Genomic DNA, 10339 nt, shown 5'->3' with positions numbered 1-10339 from the left:
AGCCCCTAGTGATATATATAGTAAGATCTTTTTCCTAATTTTACTATCAACTTTTTTGGTTAGAAGACGATGATAGTTCAAAATGATTTAGAAGATAGGGATAAAATGAGAACCATCATTCCTAGAATGAAGATGCATTATTCCAAGTGATAAACCCATTTCTATCATAAATCAACTCCTCCATCCAAAAAATTAGTAATGAGAAATCCCTATGTCAAGTAATCAATGGAGGGATCATAAAATTGATCAAGTGATCAACGAAGGGCTCATAAAATCCCTAGGTCAAGTAATCAATTGATCCCCAAGGGGAGATAAGAATCTCGTTAAAAATTAGAGACAGGACACTCCTAAATACATATCATACAAAAAATTTATTGCCAAGGTCTTAGCCTCTAGACTAGAAGATATCCTACCCAAGATCATTAACCCTACACAAAAGTGTTTTGTTAAGGATATTTATGCATATTGGAGAACTTGATAACCTATTGGAAGACTTTGGATTGAGAAACATTTCTAGGATAGAGTGTAGGTATGCTCAAGTAATTGATTATGAAAATGTCTACAAAAGGGTGGAATGGAGTTTCACTATGATGATGTTGCAAGCCCTCCATCCAATATTAAATGTCAAATTGTGTCCTCTCTTATGATTGGTGTCAGGGTTTTAGTAAAGAAATTAATGGGGTTAGATCATAATTTTTAGGACTCTCTAGATCAATTATGAAAGGGTGTCCTCTTGCATCCTCTTTATTTTTTATTGTTGAACATTGACTCGTTACATTATCTCCTTAGAGATAACTATTTGTCTCTAAAAGTTAGAGGATCTACTCTCCAAATAATTAATAAACTGTATCTAACGCACATAGTTTGTTGATAATATATTTGTATTCTTTTTAAGCTAGAAGAGTGCAACTTCTTTGTATCGGGTAGTAAGATTTATGTCTCTACATCTATCTTATGGGGGCTAAATATTGAGTCCCCTACCTTGTGTAGTAAATATGGTATTGGATGGAGATCTCATAATTAAGTGGTTAGGTACCTAGGGATTCCATTTTTAGTAAACCCTAACATATAAATGAAATGTGTCTTTATATCAACAAGAAAATCTTTGGAAAACTCAACAACTAGAACTCTAATTATCTCACTTTGGTTGGTAGAATTCAAGTATGTTAAAAGATTCTCTCCTTGAATATTGGGTGTAAGTTTCTCTTCTTCCTGCTCATTTTATTTAAATCAATTTGGTCTTCTATATAAATCTATTAGGAACATTTTGTGGATAGCCAAGGGATTACTCTAGCAATAAAATGGATAGCCAAAGCTTCATAAGGTAATGAATTATGGATTATGATTAGAATTAGGATTATTATATGGTTAGGGATAGGGTTCACATGTATTAGTTCATTACCTGACATGATCTACACTTATAGTTTGCATTAAAAATCGGATAATAGTTAGGATTCAAACTACAAGCATAAATATTTTTTAATCAAATCATTATTCTATATCTAAGCTTTCATTAGATAATTGTAACCTTAACTCTTATCTTAACGCCATCTATTATATATCCTCTAAACAATAGGACCATAATAAATATTTGAAACCTAAATATAATTCTAATTAAAACCATAATCCTAGGTAAGTTCCCTAACATTAAAGGATCGCAATCATTATAATAATCTTAAGCTTAGCCATCATGAAAACTGTTAACATAACAAAATTGTAAACCATAACCTTGTCATAATATTAACTTTGTTTCATCCTGAGATGAACATGTATAATCCATAATGAGTTCATACAATCCCCCAGTGTCACAAAATAAGTCTACATGAAAGAAAAATTAGTTTGGTGGCTCCTATTTTAAGAAAAGAAACCTTGAACTAACCTAGATATATTTTTTTGGACTATTATTTTATGATTAGACTTAAAAAATTAGTATTTAATGTTTAATTTGACTTAACTGTTTAACTTTATTTATTTGATTGATATGATTTTAATAAAGATATGTGCATTTATATATATCTAGTTGATAAATTTTAGATTTAAATTTTATTAAATAGTAATTTTGTCATGTTTTATGTTGTGTTGTATTTTTGTCATGTTTTATGTTTTATGTTGTTTAAACATATATGCAGATTATATTTGATGGACCCACTGCCACCTCCTCCCCCTCCCATACCCCCACCTCTGCTCCCTCCATATCCACCTCCACCTCCACCTCCACCTCTACCCACACCTCCACCACTCACCGCAGATGAGCTCCGCGAGACCATGAGGCGTAGCCTCAACAACCTCATGAGTGATATAGAGGCTATCCGACGTGAGAGGCACTCCCCCCCCACCTACTACATCTTGCAGATAGCATGCAAGGCATGGTTGACTCCATCCATCATTTTGATTTTGACATTGATTCATTTAGATCATGGAGGGAAAGCATGTGTGCCTTCTACTCTGATGGCTTATCATACAGAGAGGTTTATAACCTGCATATAGGTAAAGGGAATTTTCAACATTATTTTGTAAACCCTAAGACAGGTGAACCAATTAGTGATAAGAAGCCTTGCATTTCCATTAGGTGGTGTACACATCCACACATAGCAGCACATTTTTGGGAGCGGTGGTGAATGCTATTTGACTATCCACCACACGCTAACCATGAGGTGCCCATGTACTTCCTTAGGAATTTATGGGCTGAGTTTGAGTTGGGTTTGAAACCCAACTATTTTGATATGAAAGCATTTTAGGGGGTTGGTAGAGGGATGCCTCAGGATAGGCCTGGGGCAAAGCTGAGTGATAGAACAAGAAATCGCAGGTGAGCTGAGCTCCTTGTACCTCTTCCTACGCCTGTTGTGCTTGCTCCTCACCATCATCATGTTGTTTCATCTGCTTTTACCCATTTGAGTGCCCTTTTGGGAAATTTAGTATAGCAGTGGACATAGGCGGTACATGCTCCTCCACTTGGACATGTTTGTACTAGCTGTGGAGGCATATGCACAGGCCCCTAGAGCGATCCTGGTGTAGCACACGATGACCATTATGCTGAGGGTGCAAATTTTGCTAATGATGTATACGTTTCCCATGGTGATGGTACTGACGAGATAGATGTGTCATCATTTGTTGACCTCATGCAGCAGGGAGAGCCTGGAGAGAGTCAAGAGTAGCAAGTAAAATTTTAATTTCAATATAAATATAAAGTGCACATAATTATTTACTTTCTACATACATGTGTAATTGTATTAACTATATTAATTTTTACTTTTCAAATAACAAAGGATGGATGATATTGTTCCTCCTAGGAGGCAGCATAGTCTTTTTTTGAGACCTACAGACATTGGCGTCCCTTATACGGTATGCACTTTGAATTACACTATAAAAATGTACATTCAAATTTGAATTTAATAACATGTGCTCATATGTTCTTTTTATTTGATTTTGTAGGGATTGTCTGCATCTACACATATTGATGTTAGTATAAGTCCTACTCTAGTTACCACTGAGGCATAGCCTCAAATACATGCGGTATGAACTTTTGACTGAAGACAAATAATTTGTATTATTTTTATGTTTGTACATTATTATTAACTTATAATCTGAACAATTTTGACTCAGATGTATATATATTTTATGTGTTTTGATTTTACAAACATGAGCCATATCATACTCATCCATACAGGCCTCAGTATACTCTATTTTTGACTCCGTCTTATGATTATCATGCTAGCATACCTGTAGACACATCTGTGACATTGGCTACCACTCAAGTATGATATATACATTATATATACATGTTAAATTTATAGTGTATAAAGAATGTAGTGTACAAATAATGTACTTTGTAATTATTCATGTATATTTAATTTTGACTAAACGTTTATGTATCCATAATTTTAGGACTACGTCAGCACGAGTGTTGCTAAGAGCACAGGACTTAGCCAGATGGAGGTACCTATATCGTCATTTGAGGTTAGTATTGTGATTTATGTATATAATGTATAGTTCATTATACTCTAAAATCAAATTTAAAAAATGTATGTATTGTAAATTACAGGACCTCACCACTATTGCATTTGGTAGTTTTGACAGTGTGCCTCCTCCCGTTACTAAGGGACACCCATCTCATGTGGTATAATTTATTTTATTATGTAGTGAATATTTAATTTATTTGCAAGCTAGATTTTGAGACTCATTTCAATTAAGTATGTACATGATGAGACGTGTCTCATGTTACACAGGGTGATACATCTACCTCACAGGGTGTCCGACATGACGAGACGACTCATATTACACATGATGATCCATCTGAGTCCTCTTCACATGGAGCAAAGAGGAAATTCGATTAGATAGATTAGGTCTTGTTGGCACCTATAGATTGTGCTTTTATGATATATATTATTTATGATGTATACACTTTGTGTTAGGATAGTTAAAATTGTATCTTAGACCATGCATTTTTTCACTTCATAGATCATGTTATGATGTATGTTAGACCATGTACTATTTTTTTATGACTTCTTATCATGCTTGTGTATGTAGTACATATATTATAATGTTTCACCATGTTTTAAGTATATTCAAACCATTTTCTTTATTCTGACATATTTTATTCATGAACATATGACGCATTTTGTAAGTATAGATGCAAGATGAACAATAATTTTAACTATATATAGAGCATTATTGGATAAATATCACATCAAATTTATGCATTGAGATTCATACAAATAAAATTGACCTACTAGATTAAAAAATGTATTGATAACGTACCTAACAATGTATCATAAGTGATCTTAATGTGTTGTTTGGTAATGTAAGACTCATTATCACCTAATAAGACCTATTAAATGTGGTAGTAAACATATGACCTATCATAACCTATAACAGACATAATGACCTATTAGGACTCCCATGTCCCCTTAAGACACACATGTATGGATAACGTACCTAACAATATATCATAAGTGATCTTAATGTGTTGTTTGGTAATGTAAGATATAATCAATACAATGAATACAATGAGTAATGATCTAACATATAATCAATACAATGAGTAATTATCTTTAAATTATCATGTGCAAGTAACTTTTTTTTAATATTACAATCAATAGTAATTTGAAACTTCAAACAAACATTAATTTAAACATGCTTGAATGTAAAAGTAATGAAACAAAATAGGAGGTCATTACTTAAATTGACAATTAATTTATAATTTATCAAGTGCACATACCTTTAACTTTCAAATAGAAGTAAACTCACATTTTTGAATTAGTTTGTACAACATATTTCACAATATATGTAAGACAATGTCAATGATATATTTATAGTTCAGTGAACTCATTTGAAACATAAAATTGGTTGAACACATCTCTTCAAATGAGGTCCTATAAAATAAAAATGTAAAACAAAAACACACATGTTAATAAACACATAAATTTATATTCAAGGTATCTAAACTATGTAAATATATGTGTAATTTGTATGTACTTACTATGTGAAATTGCACAAGATGTTGACGTTTGATCCACTTTAACATTTAAATTTGCATAAATTGTAATTGAGCCCTGAATAAGAGGTATATAAGTTCTCTAAATTGGTATTGACAACACAAACATACATGTAACTAAATTATATAAGTACATATATATAAAAATAATACAATAATGAAAAAACTTACATGTGTTTGATTTAAATGTAGTCATCCCATTGTACCATCTGCATCCTCTCTCTTTTGTAATGCATCTATGATTATCTTGTGCTTGTCCATTGAAATTGTCCATAATACCTTATTGGCGGGTTTCCCTTTGTATCTTTCTAATTTGATATTTGTTGCCACAACCAAATGAGAATAGTGTAAAATCTTCTTTTCAGTTTGGTAGTCTTCAAATGCTAGCAAACCATTTTTTCTTGTTAGGTATCTACATAGCCAGGTGCTAGCTACAACAACATACCCGATTGGATACTCAAAATCATCATCGTCTACTTGATGACATGTCAATTTTTTCTTAGGTTCCACACATCTAGCTAGCCAATACTCGGTCTATTCATCATTATCACTAGGTGCAATAACAGCATAAACATGTCCTACAAGATAAGATAAAGTATAGAAACACTTTAATCACATGACTGTACATATGAAAATTATATAAATTGAAGCATGAGATCACAAAAAAATCTAATTAAATTATGCATACTAGGTTCTATGAGGTCTGAAATATGATCATAGTCTTCTGATGCAAAAGTAACATTATGGCCTTCATTTACTATATCATCTTCAAAATATGTGTCAGTAGGTGCTAATGATCTTTGTTGCCAATCTTCAACCCATTCTATATTCTCACATTCTTCCCATTCACTTGCAAGACAAAATTGACAGAAACAAGCAAGCTCCCTAATCCATATAGTCCAAGTGTTAGAATCTGAACTCCTAAATGAATGCCATTTAGCTGACCCACTAATTGTATCACAATCATATCTTGAAGGGATATTATTTTTTTCAACTAGTAGAAGAAACGTTTGATTGTAGAGTTTTGACTTGTATAAATATTTGTTACACCATTTGACAATCTCATGTGCATTTTTAAATTTAGTTTTTTCCTCAAATTTTAATTGCTCTCTAATAAGGGCTCTCTTCACACATGCACCAGCACCATCATGTTCTCCTTTACCATGTACATCCTCAAAAAATCTCCACACATGTTGGATGTTAGTTTGCTTATGTGTCCTACTCAACCAATATAACATTCTAGCATTCTTGAATTGTCCTATACAATTATCTAACCATATCCAATGTTGTGTCATTTGAATTTGTCTCTCTTTTAAATTATCATAAAAGACCTTGAAACAATATTGGAAAAACTCAGATGAATGGAGTTTATTATCACTTAAATAAAAATGGCACTCTCTCAATATTTTTTGATCATCCTCTGTACTATTAGGTGCATGCCTATAAACTATATGAACGTAAATTGTTACTTGCACTAAATTGTAATATCGTGGTTGTACCTCTTCTTGCGGTGCAAGCATGTAGTTCTCTGCAAAGTCAACAACTGAAAGTATAGTACCAATTGGAAATGTATTCTTAGATATGCGAAATTGTCCATCAAGCCATCTAGAATATTGAGAGTGTTTAACATATTTTGGTATGATCACACTCTTAAACTCATCCATAAATGCATGACAACTAACTTTATCTGTAACTAGATCACACCTTCTTCCAATCTTCCCATCCTTCAATAGATATTCAATAGTTTTGAACCTTTTTACCTCAACTAATTGTTGTCCAGAAGTAGTCAAAGCATTTTCATGCAAACATTCATCTAACAAAGAAAGATTGTTGCACATATCACATGTACTAGGAAGACATGCATTGAAAAGAAAGTATTGATCATTAGGTGGCATACAAAACAAACCTGATATGAAATATTTTATAGTTTGAGGTGATATTTTTATACCACATTCTTGCAACATTTCTTTACTATGCATGGTACCACATATAGATCAAAATACATCATAATGGTAATGAAATTGAATATGAGTTTTACAACAACATGTGATTCTTTCCTTGTTAATCCTTACATACCATGGTTTACACTTTTCAAAAGATCGTTGACTAATGGTAATATTTAATACCTTACCAACTACAAATTTTTTAAACAATTCAGTTTGAGTCATGTCCAAAAGGTGTTTAGGATGTGGATCACGTATTTTTGACCCAATTCTCAATTTAAGAACACCTCTTGAATTAGGTGATATTGTTGTATTATCATGCCAAAAAATTTCAATCAAACTTTTGATTTCACTAGTAAGTTTCATATCACATCTCGGAAGTCTACCACTAGAAGTCCATAAAATATTTGTTGGATCACATTCAAAGTTAATCCTTCTCTTTATAGCTCTTTCTAAAGTCTTACAATTCGCATTAAGATATCCACTTATGTTGGTAATCAATCTTTTGTCAGATGTTGATTTGTTAACTAAAGTTGTTGTTATTGCTTGTCATGTTGCATTCTTATCTTTAGACCGACTTCTCTTTTCGATAACATCAAAGGCACTAACAATAGTGGATACAACTTGTTTTAAAGACTCATTTTTATTCTTGGATTTTGCATACATTCCCAACCTTCTCATTACTTTTTGCATTTTAGACATTTTAATTAGTTGCAACATTAGCTGACATTGAAACCCAAATTTCTTATTATAAAAAAAATGCCTATACAATCTATTAGCATGTGTCCTAATTTGTCTCCACAAAACCAATCCCTCAAGATTATCTAACACATCATTAGGAATATGAAAATTATGTTCAGACACTTTACTATCATCCTAACATGTTTGTTCAGTAGTTGGTGTTTCTATGTCTACATTCATGCAATTTTTCTTTTTAGACACTTTACTATTTTCACTGTTATTTGGGGTTTGAATATCATTTTCAAATTTTCTTGGTATTTCTTTCAGGGCAGGCATTTCAATTGGTGTTTTTTGTGCATGATAGTTTGACAATTGCTTGTCATGAAGAAAATCTAAATCGTTTAAATCATAACTTGCTTCTAAAAAATCACCAATTTCATCACGAGAGAAAATTTGAGGGTTTGGAGACACCCCTATATTGAATGCATGATTAGAATGTGCACCTGACTTTTCTTGTATTGGGTTCTCTTCTTTGACCTCTTCATCCATCGTGGTATCCTCAATGTCTTTCTCCTTTGAAACATTGTTCAAGTCTCTAATTCTTTGTCTTCTCTCTCATTGACATTGTGCTTCATTCTCTTTATTTGCTACAATCTCCTCATCTATCAGAACTCTTGCTTTCTTCTTTCTTCATTTTTTTGATCTCATGTTTGCACCAATTTTGAATTTGAATCAGTAGCTTGCAAATTGTATAAGAGAAAAAGAAAATAGAATAAGCATGATGAAATTTGGTGTTGCAAATTGAAACTATTGTTCAATCATTTCAATCATTGAAATTGGGTCTATGGGGTAGGTTTTAGGGCCCAATAGGTACATTAGAAACGGGTACTCAATTGCTTAAAAATTGGGCACCCGATTCTTTAAAAATTGGATACCCATTTATAAATTCGGTACCCAATTTTTAAAAGAATCAGGTACCCAATTTTCAAAAAGTTGGGTACAATAGTTCAAAGCAATCAGGCACCCAATATTTGAATTACAAATTAGGTGCCCAATTCTTGGGACATGAGCAGGAATTTTGTATGGCTCCTGACTTTTGCATGGGGTTTTGCCATGGGGAAAGGCATGGCATAGGCTTGGTCCCACCAAGCCATGCCTTTATGATCCCTTTTTTTCTAAGGCATTTAATCAACAATTTCTAGTATTGTCATAATTTTTTAATAGTCATTCCCATTGAATTTTTTGATGAGACAAAAAATGTATTATAGGTCTTACTGTTCTGATTTCAAAAATGTAAATTTTATAGTGTTATTAGTTTATTTTCTATATTTCCATTATTTATTAATCAAAACTATCTCCTAAACGTTAAAAAGTGACATTCACTAAAACTTTAATAACTTTTTTATTTTATAATTTTTCTTAAATTAATTTATATGTCATCAATCTACATACAATTCTTTTGATGTTAAAAAGAAAAATTGAAAAAAATGAGATTTTGATCAAATTATGTGGTCCGTACATGAGAGGTTTTAAAATTTACCTTTATAGCCAATTAATAATTAATAATAATAAAATTATTTAATAAAAAATAAAGAAAAATATTTTCATCAATCTTAGGTGTATTGGGTAACTCCCTTTAAAAGGATTTGCAAAAATTCATTTATTTGTGTCAAATGATGGTGTTCGTACACGAGCATGGTATGGTCCTCAAACAGGCATTTTGAAAAAGTGATTTTTAAATATCTATACTAAAAAAATAATCATCATATGTGTGCACAAATAAAATACATATTCAAAAACTAGATTCTGAACACTAAAAATTTAATCTCTAGAGTTTTTTAATATTCAATCTCTAAATACCTCAAATTTTGACATCAATTGACAAAAAATTTCAAAAACAGGAAAAACACTTCCACTTTTTGGCCAAAAGTGAGACCCAACTTCTTGCACTAACCCATACATTCTTTCTTTCAATTGACTTTTTAGCTTGGTGATGTGGAAGATCAGACATGTTTTGATTTGTCAAATTAATTTCAACTTAGGTCTTTGCCATCTTTGACCATGTTTCTTTGTGATTTTTGTGTTTTTGAACGTTCATGTTGCATTGAATTCAAATAATTTCATTTGTACCTCATTCTCACGATCTGCATTTTGATTTTAAGCTTGGTCTTGATGTTCCTCTACTATATTTTCTCTATATATGGCCATGATTTCTCCATTT

At 31.9% G+C, this 10339-nt stretch overlaps 1 long non-coding RNA gene across 2 annotated transcripts; it reads left to right on the top strand.

The window, feature by feature from the left end:
* The first annotated feature begins 1836 nt into the window (after nucleotides 1-1836).
* LOC149578698 (uncharacterized) lies at nucleotides 1837-4479 on the top strand. 2 transcript variants are annotated; one of them, XR_016356951.1, is made up of 5 exons: nucleotides 1837-3342; nucleotides 3433-3513; nucleotides 3886-3957; nucleotides 4043-4117; nucleotides 4227-4479. It is a non-coding gene; the product is annotated as an uncharacterized LOC149578698 (long non-coding RNA). The 2 variants fall into 2 exon arrangements; XR_016356935.1 differs by having other exon boundaries at nucleotides 1837-3513.
* Nucleotides 4480-10339: the final 5860 nt, after the last annotated feature.

Source organism: Cupressus sempervirens, chromosome 1 (assembly GCF_028749045.1).
Source record: "Cupressus sempervirens isolate cs-2001-9-10 chromosome 1, ASM2874904v1, whole genome shotgun sequence".
Classification (NCBI taxonomy): Eukaryota; Viridiplantae; Streptophyta; class Pinopsida; order Cupressales; family Cupressaceae; genus Cupressus; species Cupressus sempervirens.
The sequence above is the reverse complement of the archived record's forward strand: the minus strand, read 5'-3'. Positions and strand labels throughout refer to the sequence as shown.